Source organism: Gymnoscopelus microlampas (assembly GCF_963454915.1).
Source record: "Gymnoscopelus microlampas genome assembly, chromosome: 17".
In the NCBI taxonomy this organism is placed as follows: Eukaryota; Metazoa; Chordata; class Actinopteri; order Myctophiformes; family Myctophidae; genus Gymnoscopelus; species Gymnoscopelus microlampas.
Window position 1 is genome coordinate 15,841,215 of NC_139954.1, and position 16,120 is coordinate 15,857,334.

The following is a 16,120-nucleotide window of genomic DNA, read 5'->3' on the forward strand; positions in this document are numbered from 1 at the left end:
TGATATCAGGAGACAAATCAAATGTGTAATCCACCAACCTCAACAAGGCAAATTCCTGGTTGTGAAAACATATTGACAACATAATTATGAAGCTATAATTCAGGAACATTCCTCTTAATTTGTTGTCTTAAGTATTTGATACAGGTCCATTAACAAAAGTTCATGTTTAATATTCACATTAAAGTGCATTCCATCTTAATGCAATGCATAAGCCACTTCTCCAGTTCTAATCACGGTTTAAATTAATACAATTCATTCAAATAATACAAATTAAATTACTCATACAGATTCTGTCAAAAAGCACAGAGTAGCTAGCCTGGTAAACCCTCCCTCCGGAAATCTCATTTCAATTCGATTTCAGAAAGGAGTCTGGTCTGAAACGCCTTTCTGCAATAATCGCTGTGGGCTGGAGTTGGGTGGGAGTAATACCGTTGACTGACAACCCCTTCAACCAATGATCGTTTTTCCCCTTCAGCCAATGAGCAGTTCAATTTGACGAGCTCCAGACTATGTGACGCAACGGGACTTTTGGGACGGCCATGCCGAAAATAGGTTGCCTTATTGGGATACATGCGTGTCACTCCCCGCCCCTGCCGGTTCTCTAAATTTATATTTTTAAATAGGCTCTGTCATGATTAATTGACCACATATATGAAGTTAAACAACTAAATTCTATCCAAACGATATCTTATAAGTAAATTCCGTGCCTCAAAAAAGAAGTTTGAAAGCGTTATAAAACTGAAAGTAAGAAGTGAAGGCACTCGCACAAACAACAATGGCTGCCGTTCGTCTTTTTTCGGCGGCTCTCAGGCTGCACTCGGGTTCATTCGGGCTCACTCGAACTCGCCACCTGATTGGCCAACTGTCGCTGTCAATCACAGAACAATGAGCGACGACGCTGATAGGCTCGTCGGCTCGGCGAGCAGAGCGATTATTGGAGAAAGGCGTTTCAGACCAGACTCCTTTCTGAAATCGAATTGAAATGAGATTTCCGGAGGGAGGGTTTACCAGGCTACAGAGTAGCAATAATAAGAGTAAAAGCAGTAGCTTTCCATCTCTGCACTTTCACAGGTCTGGGATTTCTCTCGGGGATGCATTTGTATTGAACTGGAAAAGGGAAGCCTTTGGCTGTACTCTGCTCTGAGACTTTAGCTAGAGCAACTCGCCGCCCGAGCCAACACTCCTGATTGTCCTCCTGGGTCAGTGATAACGCACATGTGCTTTAGATTAGATCTATTACAGAAAGAACCAACATGCAAAGGGCTATTACAGCGTGAGCTGACATCCCGTTATTGCTGATCCACGTGTACAGTGGAATTATCCATTTAAGCCCTAATTTATACTTCATCGTACGGCGGTGCCGCGGTGGGGGAGAAATAGACGATCGCCAAGTTCACGACAGATGGCAACGCGTTGTGAGCTTGTACAGTAAATTGGCTTTTTCAAATATTTTTTTTAACGGCGTGGCTCTGCATGAAGTCTTTAAGAGGGTGTGTGTGTGTTTGTCTGTGTCTGGAGCTAATCTCGCACCGATCAGCGCCAAACTTCTTATGCACACTGCCAATATGCCACAGAAGCACCTCCGCAATTGTTTATTCACATAATGTTTTATACTTTTTTGAAACATTTACCTTTCATTTCATAATTAATTTACTGCATTGCTGATTCTGTCCAGCTTGCAACTGAGAACCTGCAGCTCTCATTTAATGCACTCCAAGATTCACTCAGAGAGCTGAGGCTTGTACTAAATGCAGGCAAAACTAAATTCATGCTATTTTCTAGGGCCAGGGAAATAGATTGTAATAACTTATACATTACTACCTCAAATGGATCCATTATAGAAAGGGTTGCTGAATACAAGTACCTTGGAATATGGGTTGATGACAAATTCACTTTTAAATGCCACATAGACAATCTGGCCTGTAAACTAAGGCAAAAGATGGGTTTCTTTTACAGAAACAGCAGAGCTAGTTTCACAATGGCATGTAGGAAAAGGGTTATTGAAGCAGTCTTCCTTTCCGTGTTGGACTATGGAGATGTCATTTATGGAAATGCTGCTCCTTCTGTCCTCAAGCCCTTGGATAGAGTTTATCATTCTGCTTTGCGTTTTATATCTGGTGAACATTATAGGACTCATCACTGCATCCTGTATGATAGAGTGGTTGGCCTTCCTTGGCCGACAGGCGAAACAAACACTGGTACCTGTTCATTTTTAAGGCAATTGATGGGACTTTACCATTATATATCAAATCCCTGCTGGATTGGAATCCTGTAACACATAGGACACGCTCCAGTGATTGGCTCACGCTTAAGCTCACAAGTAAGGACTGAACTGGGGAAAACAGCTTTTTGTTTTAGTGCCCCAACCACCTGGAATGACCTACAGCTTAAGTTTAAAATCTGTTCTCCCATAACATACGGCCAAATCAAATCCTTGATTGCAGGCCTACCCACAAGGGTCTGCAATTGCTTTTAAATTGCTTTTAAATTTGTGTTGTATGATCACACGATAGGGAAAGGTTGTTTCATTTGGTTCTGTTTTGTCTTGTTTTTGATATGAATAATTGATGTGAACATGAAAATAAAATTGCACTGTGATGTATCTCGACGACACTGCAAACGAGCGCAACCTCAATGTCTTTTTCGAGAATAAATAAAAGGTATGAATGACTGACATCACAGGCTGGTCGCGTGAAGTCTGAGATTCACATGAACCCACACCATTTCCATTATGGAACCATGAGATTGTATTAGATTGTTTTCCCCCGCCTATAATTATGGCCAAATATGGACACCATAGGTGGAAAGTTGTTAAATAACTGTAATGAGGGCGCTCCGGGTAGCGCAGGGGAAAAGTATCTGCCCACCACCGCAGAGTGTATAGGTGTTTGATTCCACCACAGTGAATTCAGCTCGCAGAGCCGTCTGTGATACAGACGCTCGGCAATATAGACTCAATATGAACACAATAGGCTCTATGCACAGCAGCCATATTGTGAAGAAATTCACAGGTGTTGCCAATGATACTAAATGCAGGCTCTGTTCCATTCTGGTCAAACAAGAGTCAGGGTGCTGATATTGTGCATGTTGGCTCACTGGAAACACTCTGCTACACCAGTGGATCTCTCAGAGTTATGGCGGTCGTGGGAATTAAAAAAGTCTGACAACCACTGTGCTACTCTAAATGGAACAGAGCCTTCATTAGTGTCATTGGTAACACCTGTGAAGGAAGTGATACTATGGCTGCTGTGCATAGAGCCTATTGGTTGTGTTCGGGGGACTCCAGGAGGGAAGCCAGGCTGGGAGGGTGAACTTTGTCACTGCATACTGCACGTACTCCTGTGGCTGGGGTCATGGCCAGTGTTGCCAGGTATGCTTATTATAATTTTCCCCCAAGATTTCATTTTCAATAGCCGATCTACAAGCTCACAACGCGTCGCATCGCGACGCGTTGTGAGCTTGTAGATCTGCTATTTGAAAATAGCTGATGTATATGTTTAACGTGCTCATTTGGCCCATAGTCGCTTATTTTGGGCTTGTTTTACTAGACCTGGTTGCTTGTTTCTCTCCCAGAATTTGGCAACACTGGTCATGGCCACCGATTTGTGATCCACCCCCCCCCCCTCCCCAAAGTGGGAATAATGAATTGGCATAACGACTGAATTGGGAGAAAAAAGGGGTAAAGTAATTGGCTAATGTACATTTTGGGGGAAAAAATATCAAATACATAAATGCAATGACAGCTTCTGAATTACCTCCATCTGTTTCCAGTGTAATATGGTGAAATGCTTGCATGTCAAATTGTTTCTGAACAGGCTAGGTGTGCGTGTTCCAGTGGCCTCGGTCAGATGCAAAGCATATGATTCATTTCACTTCTGTAACACAAAGCTGAAAAATCCCTGTCCTAATAATAACGTAATAATACATATGTGCCTCCCAGTCCAATACATGTGCTTTCTATGAAGCCTACCAAACCTCTTTTGGCACCTATGATGCAATATTGCTGTATCCGTAGAAATCATAGGCTGTATCCCCACATGAACATGACACTAAAGCATGATTTATACTTAGTTGTGTAATGGTGTCACGCCATCGAAAACAGCCGATCTACAAGCTCACGCACGAGTTGCGATGCGAAGCGCTGTGAGCTTGAGGATCGGCTATTTTCGATTGCACGACACGATGCGCAACCATGTATGAATCGAGCATAAATCACTTCTGCATATGTGAGAAAAAAAAACCCACCAGTTAACACTATCCAAATGTTTTGCCAGAGGCGCACAACTCTCCAACAAGTCATAACACAACAGCCAGTCAAAACATATCTGTGTTACGTTTTTTTTTGGGCTTGACATGATAAAGATTTCTGGGAATATTGATATTTGTTGGCCTGGGGCCGGTTACACCAGCTGTGCGTAAGTTAGAACTAAGCCTAAGATGTAAGTAGCGAAGATGAAGTGTACTGTAAATACTTTTTCATTTCAAGGACCCCCAGTTTAACATTATGACATTATGACCACGGACACCCCCCCCCCCATAACCCTGAAAGTGTACGAATGGAACCAAATGGACTCTTACGTGTCCATTTGGTTCCATTTGTACACTCTCAGGGTTCCAGATCTGTACAGGTCCAATACTTTGCCGGGGGACCCCCTGGATCCCCCACAAGGACCCCTGGGGGTGTGCCCGGAGCCCACTTTGAGAACCACTGCAGTAAACAGCTTCTAAGTTATAACTAATGCACTACAAAAATACAGTATTACAGTTCAAATGTAGCCCATGGGTACACTACATATTTAAGCAAGTTCTTGACCAGGAACAGCGGTTAAAATGGAGTGACATACCCATTTGATTACATTGATAACGTATTAATAAAGATAGTCCGCAAGGACTTTTTTGGTCGGACCTTTTAGACAAAAGTATTATAAATGTAACTGTGTTGTTTTACATTCTTTTACCTAATAAAAATGTCAATCAATCAATCAATGAGCTTGCTTTAATCTTTATTCATAAGACATGATAATAACTGATATGCCAGTGTACGTGAAGAATGATTCAAAGAGGAAGTTTGAACGGCTTCTTAAATATCAGCTTGTCATGAAAACTGAAAATTGAAAAGTAAGCCTGCTCAGTGCTCAGTAACAAGCTCCCAGGACCGCAGAGGATTATTGAAGCTGCCGTGTCCTGGTGGTCAAATCTGATATTGCACTACTTCCTATTTAAAACGCTACTGTGCCTGCTCTGTGCTCTAATATTCCGCATTTGGGCACTAAAAATGCGGAAGGATAGTGTACTTCCGCTGCTTCTCGCGCTGGGTGAGCAACTTCATTGAAATTAATAGGTGGGGGCAGGGCTGTCCGTTGTCTAGTTATTATATAACTCTATGAGCACGAGTTACTAATTTTCAATGGGAGGCAAGTGTTCAGGTACAGAGGCACGGGCAACCTGACAGCCGGAGCGACAAGCGGGCGCGTGCACTCCTGTGAAACTGCGCTCGTTTCAAGACCTGGGTCGTGGTCAACCATTTTCTACGCGACACACAGGGCAATGATTTGACACAGGCGGGATCGGCTCTACACTTGGTCCGCTCTTTTTCCCCCAAATCCTTTTTGCTACTGTACTGTATTTTAGACGAACGTTCCCCCCAGAATAGGTACATGCTAGGGTTCAAGTGGTTAATAACTGAGAAACTAGCTAAACAAACTTCTAACTACTAAACCCCTAGTGTGAGTAATGTTCCTTACAACATAAGAACTTAAAAACAGCTGGTGCAACTACCCAGGTCCCCAAAACCAGATAAATGACAAACCTACCTAAGATGCCTTAATAACCCATAAGTCACATACTGAACACCAGAGAATAAGGTGAATTTTTAATCCCACGTGTTTTCCCACGGCAGACAGCGAGGTGTTCTCTCTGGGTTTCACCAAAATGCTCTGCAGCTGAGCCTAATGAAGCATTACACCACACCACCATGAGATCTTGGATGTTCATCAGGGAAAGAGGGGAAGTCTGCACCCCGTTTTAGCTCTCAGTAGAGAGGTTTTTTATTAAATCAATTTGTATATATAAATATTGAATAGAAAACATTTCCACTGGGAGCTAAAACGGTGTGTGGACTTCCCCTCTTTCCCTGATGTACGGTATTGTTGTCCAGCACCCGATAAATTGTTTTGGGATGTGCGTGCTTACCCCTCGTTCCTATCTTGGATGTTCAGACATAGTTTAGTGGTTCAGAACCCCCACCAACACCACAAGAGTCATGATGAACCAATGCACACACCCTTGCCCACATCCCATTCCCTAGAGTTACCGGTCAATATAGGGCATAACAGTGGCGGCCATTTTGTGGTTCCACCGATCGAGAGCCCATTCATTCTACCCATAGAGATTTCCAAAAATATTTATATCAATTATTTTAAGCCTATAGAATTAAGCCATCCAGGCTCCTGGAAGGCACCGCTCAAGTTCATGACTCCCAGCAACCTTGCGCTGATGTTGTCCCTCTCCTCTTTGAACATAAATGAATGGTATTCAGTATTAGAGGTAGAGAAGCTGTATATCTTTACATACCTACAACTAATTGCCGGTGCCACTTTCCCAGTGCTCTCATTATCAACACAGCTCCAAAGCCAAGTACAGAGCAAAACAGCCAAAATAGCATCGGCATGTCAATGAGATGTCTTTCCGCTCTAGCTGCGGCCGTTGCCCCCGTGGAGGCCACCGGATCAATGGGAACACAGGCAACAGCAGGGGCACACACCATTCAGTCAATTAACTCAATACCCTGAACACAGCTCGGAGCTTCACGTGGCCATGACTGAGGCTCCGATTGTCGTTAATTAAGCGATTGGTGTGCTACAGAATCAATGGCAATGAGTAAACTCCCAATGATCGATCGACAAGGATATACACATACAGTTGTAGTTGTAGTTCACTTCTGAGTTAAGCTAAACAGCGATTTGTATTTATTTTTCAATTGAATGTCAATTTGATATCACCCCTAGCTTTAGAATATGGATGTCTCTCATTAGGAGTTGTAAGGTTAAGGGCCAGACTATTAATACAGGCCACTGTCTAGTCACAGGTTTGACCATAATATTGAATATAATACACAAACATTTACACAACATTTACATGAGACAATTGACTCAAGCTCGTGACACATTGTGTTGTGAGCTTGCAGATCGACTATTTTTGCAGAATGTTCGCCCCCTGAGTAAGGATGCTAGGTTTCAGGTGGTTATCTCTCGCGGGAGTTAACAACCATCGCGTTCACGTTCATTAGTTGCAAATGGACACGTTCAGTTAACCGTTCACCAAAAACATGATAATGTTCAATGAATGTGCTTTTTGGCATGTCATGCCTGATGATGGTTAGTGCGACCAAAACGTTGTATTTGCATTAAAAACTTCGTTTTTTTCTGTAAGTGAAAACAGTGTGCGGGATATCCCCTTTTTCCTTTGGCATGTCATGCACTGTCCCTGTCAGTCGGAAACCTTGTCCAAAATGCTTACTTTTCAGGAGATGGAACAACACTGAAAACTGTGTTCCAATGGATCCAATGTAGTTATTATTTACTTTTCACTTGAAAAGAAGACATACGGAGACACATGGTTCCAGCCTGAAAGGAATTATCTATCTATCCACACACACACACACACACACACACACACACACACACACACACACACACACACACACACACACACACACACACACACACACACACACACACACACACACACACACACACACACACACACAGTACTTCTTGTTTGTACACTAAATGTTCTTCAGTTGTCTGACACTTACTTTGATGAAAGCCATCCACCCACTGTGGTGTATCACTGGATGCTGCGTGACACCAACATTGCTAGTGTTAAGAGTTCGAGGACTGTTTACAAGCAGCTCAAGCACGCTGAGCTTGGTAGAAAGCACACTCTGATAAAAGCATCTTCCAAATTGGCATGTTATTCATATTTGTGCAGTGTCCACACTCGTGTTTGCCGTGTTTATGAATTGGCCTGACATGATATGTTTTGTTTCAGCTTTTGTGCTTTTTTGTTTCTTCTGCTGGAGGACTTTACCCGTGGTAACAACAAAGCTGAGCTAAACTGAAACAACAGATACAATGTTGGGGATCTAATCGGAAACACAAGACGGGAAAATTGAAAACAACAGGAATTCCCACCGTTTCAAACGAATACCCCCCCACCCACCATTGCCACCACCTTTTCTCCCAATTAAGCCTTTGTCAATTCCCCCTGCGTTCGGTGGTCCCTGTAAACCCCTCTCTCTGTTGGCCTGGGGAGGGTGTAGACAACCACATGTGTCCTCTGGTACACATGGAGGCACCAGCTGCTTCTTTTCACCCTCGACAGTTAGGAGTTTCGGCAGAAGAGCGTAACGTATCTTCCCCCAGATCGCCTCCCTGCACCGAGTCCCACCAGTAGGAGTCGCTAGTGCGTGCAGCCGAATGTTTTATCGTTAAGACAAACTGCGTGGCTACTTACATTCGGGCTCCGGTTCCGGTTCCGGCTCCGGCTCCGGCTCCGGTACCATCTGTGTGTGGATCGACTCCAGCAGGTCGTAGTCGTCAAAATCCAAGACGAACTCCGTAAAGTCCTCGAAGCCATCCACCGCCGAGCCCCGCTGTGTGAGGGTACGCTGCCTCGGTAGACCCGGGCCTTTCTGCACCTTGCTGGCCTGACGTTCCGCTCCGCGATCGGTGCCGTGCGCGTCGTCAGCGGCTGCGGGTCCCGGGCTCTCCTCTCGTCCCCCCGAGTCCGCTCCGTGGTCGGTGCCATGCGCGTTGTCAGCGGCCGCGGGTTCCAGGCTCTCTTCCCGTCCCCCCGAGTCCGTCATCTCTGCAGCCGGCACCGCCTCCTCCTCCTCGCCCTTCTCCTCCGAGTGCGCACGCTGGTCATCCAGGGCTCCCGACTTCTAGACGCCGTCACTTCCCTCCTGGGTCTCCGCTCTGCCGAGCCGGGGTTTCTGTGGAGATGTCGGGCCTATAACTCGATTGGACGTCCCTCACTGGACACCAACGCTCCAGACACGAGGCCCCAGATATGATGACTCTTGGGGTCCCTCCCTCAAAACGAGACCCTCTGTCAAGCCAAACGCTACGGGGAATAGTTACAATGTGACGATAAGAGATGATTTGCAGCCACGAAAGCGAGCCCCATAAAGACAAAGGACTTTCAAGGTAATTATAGGTCCAGAAATGATCCTTTTACGTCCAGTAAAAGTCACAAATAATGACGTAAGATCTGGGGTGCAGACAAGCTGAACGGCGAAAGAAGGATCCACAGCCAGAGAAACTGAAAAAATGGCAGCAACATAATCCGTCACTGCCAAAGTAAAATATTGATGCTCAACGAGCAGACTGCCCATCAGCCGAAACGAGGGCTCCACCCTTTTCCATGATGTCCACCAGCTCATTGATCCTACGGCATAAAGGGCGGGTCCGAGGGGAGAAGTCGGAAGAGCTGGCGCCCTTTAGTCATCATTCTCCATCCGAACGATGAGCGGCACTGCATCAGGGTAAAGGTCAAAGTCACAAAGCCTCTAAAAGATGACAGCATTTGAGTTACTTCTTCATCTTCACTGATGCCACACGTTGCTTTTTACAGGCAGACAGACAGATACACACACACACACACACACACACACACACACAGACACACAGACACACAGACACACACACACACAGAAGCTTAAAACTGAAGCAATGTGAACGTAATGAAGCAGCACATTATTCCGGCATCGGTCTGCGGCGCTCTGCTCAGTCAGATGTGATGATGCTGAATTACCGAGGGAGTCCCACCGTTCGCACTCAGGGTCTCCATGGAAACTATGTTTCCCCTGTTGGCATAGTGGCCTTACTTGCCCACAGCAGGTGCTCTCGAGTCGGAGAGCTAAACAGGGACCCTCCCTGAAAACCCGCCGGGGACGTTTTCTACGTGCGTAGTTGTGTCTGTTTTTGTGTGTGTGCATGAGAGTTTGTTTTTTCAGTTTTTCATTAAATTGTGTTTTTTTTTGGGGGATTGAAAAATGTTGATGCAATGTGTGTGATTAAAAGAAAAGACTTCTCCTCAGACTAGGTCAGTGGCTCAATTGTATCTCAACAATTCACAAATCTGTTAAGATTCGCATACCAGAACAGAACGGTATTCGTATAACATACTGGCCTCTAATTGGATGAAAGTAAAACAGCTTCACTATTAGCCGGGTGAACCCACACCAACAGGGACCAATCATTCTATGAAACTGCTTAGAGACAAAACATGAGTCACGTGACAAATTCATATTCAATTTGTGTGTTTTGGATAACGACATAAAAGCGAGCGATCGTCCATTACGCAAACAAATAAAAACATTAAAAAATAAAGTTTTGTTTGAGTGACTCATTGGGGGGGGGGAAAGGAGAGGCTGTCAGTTCCAACAAATCTGATTGTTGTGCGTGAGCGCCGCGGTTCTGTTTCTGCTTTCCAGATGGTTTGTGAACAGTCGATGATTGCCCTGCTGCTCAGTAAAAGCAGGAAAGGCCGGAGGCAGGGTCGCTGATGAAGGACAATCGACTGTGGACTCCATGTTAATTAATGCCCCCGGATGCTGGAGTGGACTGTTTCCCTTTGCCATACATACATGACCCCTCCCCCCATGCCACCTCTCTCTCTCTGTCTCTCTCTCTCTCTCTCTCTGAGTGCTGGTGTCAGGGCCCTGCATGTAGCCAGGACTTTAGAAATACTGAGATCATGACTCCCATAAGCTCCACCGACCCAACCCCCACCAACATTTGGAACGCACGGATAAGTGCATTTACACAAGCACTGTGTGTGTGTGTGTGTGTGTGTGTGTGTGTGTGTGTGTGTGTGTGTGTGTGTGCTAACGCACGCGCGTGTGTGTGCGTGCGTACATATGGTGGTGGTGGGGGCTACTATAAACAGAAACTAAGCAACGTTACAAAGCAATAGCCTAAAGACTAACATTTGACAAGACTGTTGCATGAAACAGAGAATTGTTTCATCCATTCATTGATGTTGTATTTAGCCTTGTATTTTAAATACAAAAGGCAAATAATGTGTTAAACCAATTTGGTGATGCAACCATAAAAGTTAGCAAGAGGTTTGCAGCACTTAATTGATTTATTTGCACTCCACCTATGTGACCATTTACCCTGTCTCTTGTTGACTACAGGGTTCATGCCATTTACTCTGATCTTGCACTTTGTAAGTTTCTCCACATAAGACAAGTCTTCTAAATGCCTAAATTGTAAATTGCAGTAATCAATCCGCAATTGTTAACTATAACATTAAGTGTGTAATAGCTAGCCTAACTAAACATTTAATGAAAAGGCAAACGACTCTGAAAAGTAACGAGCAGTTACTCGCATATATCCGTCATGTAAACACCCTATAGCAAAGGGAAATTGAGGACACGTTTAACCCTTTAAGACCCGGAACGCATCTGTGTCACTTTTTGATTTGAGCTAAAAAGCATTATTTTACACTTTGGCTATTCAAAAATAGCAGATATACAAGCTCGTAGCGCGGCACTCGGTGCTACGAGCTTGTAGATCTGCTATTTTTGAAAAATCGTGAAAATATGTGCAAATCTTTGAATATATATTGTTTTAAAGCAAACATTTTAACTCAAATCTTTGCATCTGGGGGTCCCTGGAACAACATATGTTGAGATGGGGGTCGACGGCCAAATACATATAATTTTGGGGGTCCTTGACATGAAAAAGTTTGAGCACCACTGATATAGAAACATACGTTTTTCGGAAAACCGTTAGGATTTAGAAGACATTTGTAGAATCGGCCTCAGGTCTAAATGGGTTAACAACCTAACATTACTATCGGCAGCGGGCAGGGAAAAAGACTCTTAAAATGTGTACTTAAGTTTTATATGAAGATGTAAACTTCTGCAGCTGAGCCTACGTGTCTCCAGCCAGGCAGCGCTAAGCTCAGGTTCTCGCTCTCTCTCGCTCGCACGTCTCTCAGAACATTGTCATGCAAAGCAACGGTTAGGGATTCGTGGAAAGTACAGACAGAAAACGGGAGGAGCAGCTGCACCCCAGGTTACTAAACTCTCCAGAAGTAACACATAGCAGGACCCTGGCATCTGTCGGCCGATGGCTGGAGTCCAGCTTTTTGCACACGTCACTCCTTATTGCTATGTGCACTCATGCAATCACCAAGTGCAATGTCTATGCACAGCAAAATCACACGCACAACACACACACACACACACACACACACACACACACACACACACACACACACACACACACACACACACACACACACACACACACACACACACACACACACACACACACACACACCACACACCACACACACACACACACACGCACGCGCTGTACATACAGTGCAGTGGAAGAAGTACTCAGATATTTTACTCAAGTAAAAGTATCAATACCACAATATAAAAATACTCCGTTACAAACTAAAAGGCCTGTGTTCAAAATGTTACTTTAGTAAAAGTACGAAAGTATTGGCATCAAAATATACTTAAAATACCAAAAGTAAAAGTACTAAAATGTTTGAAAATAGACGATCTACAAGCTCTCAACGCGTCACGATGCGACTCGTTGAGAGCTTGTAGATCGGCTATTTTCAAATAGCTTATGTATGTATAAAATAGGGCTGAAGTGGTTAATGTAATGTTTTATAATATAATAATTTATATCTGCAAAGTAACTAGTAACTAAAGTTTTCAAATAATTGCAGTGGAGTAAAAGTACAATATTTGCCTCTGAGATGTAGTGGAGTAGAAGTTAAAGTACTGAAAATTGAAAATACTCCAGTAAAGTAGAAAATACTTTTGTCCGTGACAATGCTTGAACAATCCACTGATGTTTCACTGAAGTGCCAATGGCAGGGTCACTGAAACAATGTCATATCTGTATACCATATACTGTACATTTCTAGGTATTTTCAGTTCATTTGTCATTATAAACATATACTACACTTTCTTCACGTTTCCCTACCTCCTCACTTAAAGGAGCACATCACCCATTTTCTTCATATAATTGGTCCTCACTCATTGTAAGATGGCACTATTTCCATCTGACCACTCTGCGTCTCATTGGGCAGTTATGAACAGTTCAGAAAGCTGCCTATCATTGATGGGTTTTCCAAGCTCATAGAGTCTTTCCCCTTTCTGGGTAGTTAGCATGCTGAAATAGAAGCCATTGTTCTTATATTAATAAAGAAAATAACAATGATTATCTAGTTTGAAATGATTTCACTGGTAGGCAGGTTTCTGAACTGTCATTGGCACTGTTTTCTGGCGGGTGCAGCTCAGCTGTGCACAACAAAAGACTGCAATGCCCCTTTTTTTTAAGCCAGGCTTCAGTTGTATAGCAGCAGTACATTAACACATTAAGACAATTTTGGGGGTCCTTGACATGAAGAACCACTGATTATAGCAACATACGTTTTTTTCTAAAAAAAAATAAAAACTTTAGGATTTAGAAGAGATTTGTCGAATCCCCATAAGCAAAGAAAAATATGTATATTCAAAGATTTGCACACATTTTCACCATTTAAAAAAATAGCAGCCTGCTATTTTTGATTAGCCAAAGAGATCTTAAAATGACACAGATGCATTCCCAGTCTAAATGGATTGAAGACCAACACATTGGGGCCACAAACACAGTGACGTCATTCCAATACCAATAATATGCCTGACAGAGCCTCTAGAGTAGTACAGTACTGTATCATTGACCCCTTATATTACTGTGGCCACCACTATCGTTGAAATTGATTACTACAGGCAATACACAGAGGTAACCAGCAGAGGGAGACACATAACAGTTAAATGTATGTTATATTTTACCGCTACTAGAGGGTGCTGAATGAACAACTCACAACAATTGTAAATTCAATGGGAGATTTCTACAGTGACCGTTGTGCATCATGTTATGTAGAATAGTAGTTCTAAGACGTTTTTATTTATTTCAAGGACCCCCAGTTTGGTATGTCAACGGACCCCCATAACTCTGACAGTGTACAGATGGAAACAAAATGGACAGCAAGGGCCCATTTGGTTCCATCTGTACACTGTCAGAGTTACACATTATGTAAGTGTCCATTTGGTTCTTAATTACTATCAATCAACCATTTTGCATGTGGACCATGGGAACCCCTTCAAGAACATCCCCGGACCCCCACTTTGAGAACCACTGATGTAGTAAGAGCTCAATCTACTTTCTCCGGACAATTAAAGGTTACAAAATAGAATTGTTCAAGTGGTGGAAAGTAACATGGTGGTAAGTACATTTACTTAAGTACAATTTTGAGGTATTTGTACTTTACTTGAGTATTTCCAATTTTCAATACTTTTACTTCTACTCCACTACATCTCAAGAGGTAAATATTGTACTTTTACTCCACTAGAATTATTTGAAAAATGTAGTTACTAGTTACTTTGTAGATTTAGATTATTATTACTAAAACATACATTACGCACTTCAGCCCTATAAACATTTTTGGCCATTTGAAAATAGCCGATCTACAAGCTCACAATGTGTCACGATGCAACGCATCGTAAGCTTGTAGATCTGCTATTTTCAAAAGATATTTATACATTTGAAAACTTGAAATAGGACATTCTGTCTAATGACTACTTTTACTTTCGGTACTTTAAGTACATTTTGATGCCAATACTTTTGTACTTTTACTCAAGTGCATTTTGCAATTTCAGCCTTTTACTTGGAACTGAGTATTTCTACATTGCAGTATTGATACTTTTACTTAAGTAAAACATTTGAGTACCTTTTCCACCACTGCCGATACCAATTACTCATTTTCAATAAGCACAAGGGACTAAACATTTGATGGGAGACGTACTGTATGCGGTGAATATTCATGCAGCGAACTGAGAGATCAGTGGGTACGTTGTGTTTCCCAGGGTACAAAGTGCTGCTACGACATCTGGAGCATGGCATCCGATGTTGGCAGATTCCCCCAGTCAGGCAGAAAGAATGCTGACAAGGCCTTCTGCGTTCTGTCTTTACTGTCTATTAACCCATTCAGACCGGGGACGTATCTGTGTGTCATTTTAAGATCTCTTTGGGCTATTCAAAAATAGCAGATCTACAAGCTTGTAGCGCGGAGTTTGTAGATCTCCTATTTTTGAAAAATCGTGAAAAATGTGTGCAAATCTTTGAATATATAATTTTTTAAAGCGAACATTTTAAATCAAATCTTTGCTTCTGGGGGATTCTACAAATGTCTTCTAAATCCTTTTTGTTCATTATGTTGCTATAATATCAGTGGTTCTCAAACTTTTTTCATGTCAAGGACCACCAAGAAGCAAAGATTTGAGTTAAAAATGTTCGCTTGAAAAGTATATATACATTCAAAGATTTGCACAAATGATCACGATTTAAAAAAGGAAAATAGCAGATCTACAAGCTCATAGCGTGGCACTCAGTGCCGCGCTATGAGCTTGTATATCTGCTATTTTTGAATAGCCAAAGTATAATGTTTAAAGTGGTTACACACAGATGCGTTCCCGGCCTTAAAGGGTTAAGTGGTGAGCAACGCAGCGCCAAGAGCCTGGAGTCACATATATTTATTTATATTCCCCTCACAGCAGATGTACTGTGGCAGGCTTATTGTGAAGGCCTGCCCTATAGGCTCTTTCAAAGCATGTTTCAAAAACGCCCACGGTAAGCACTCTACTTTCCCCATAATATACGGTACTCGTCCACTTACAGTATATCTGCTCACCCTTCCAAGCTACGTACCTCAATTCTAGAGCCTGACCGATGCCAGATTTTCAGTTGTGATACCGATCCAGATTTTGGCGATCACACCAATTACCAGTGTTTTTTAACTGATATTTTGTCAAAATGTGCAATATTTTCTAATCAATTTGAAAAGGGTAGATTTAGATAAGCACAAACTGAATTTTTATTTAAGCACTCAAACGCTATTGAAAAATTGCTATTCAACAAGCTCACAAGTCGCAAGCCGCGCCTTTTGTGTGTGCGTGTGTGTGTGTGTGTGTGTGTGTGTGTGTGTGTGTGTGTGTGTGTGTGTGTGTGTGTGTGGGGAACAGGCTGAAACGCTGCCC

General features: G+C 43.0%; 1 protein-coding gene across 1 annotated transcript in view; it reads right to left on the bottom strand.

Moving 5' to 3' along the window:
- Positions 1 to 16,120, bottom strand: part of slc4a3 (solute carrier family 4 member 3) — a 73,371-nt gene that overhangs the window by 33,150 nt on the left and 24,101 nt on the right. The window lies entirely within an intron of this gene.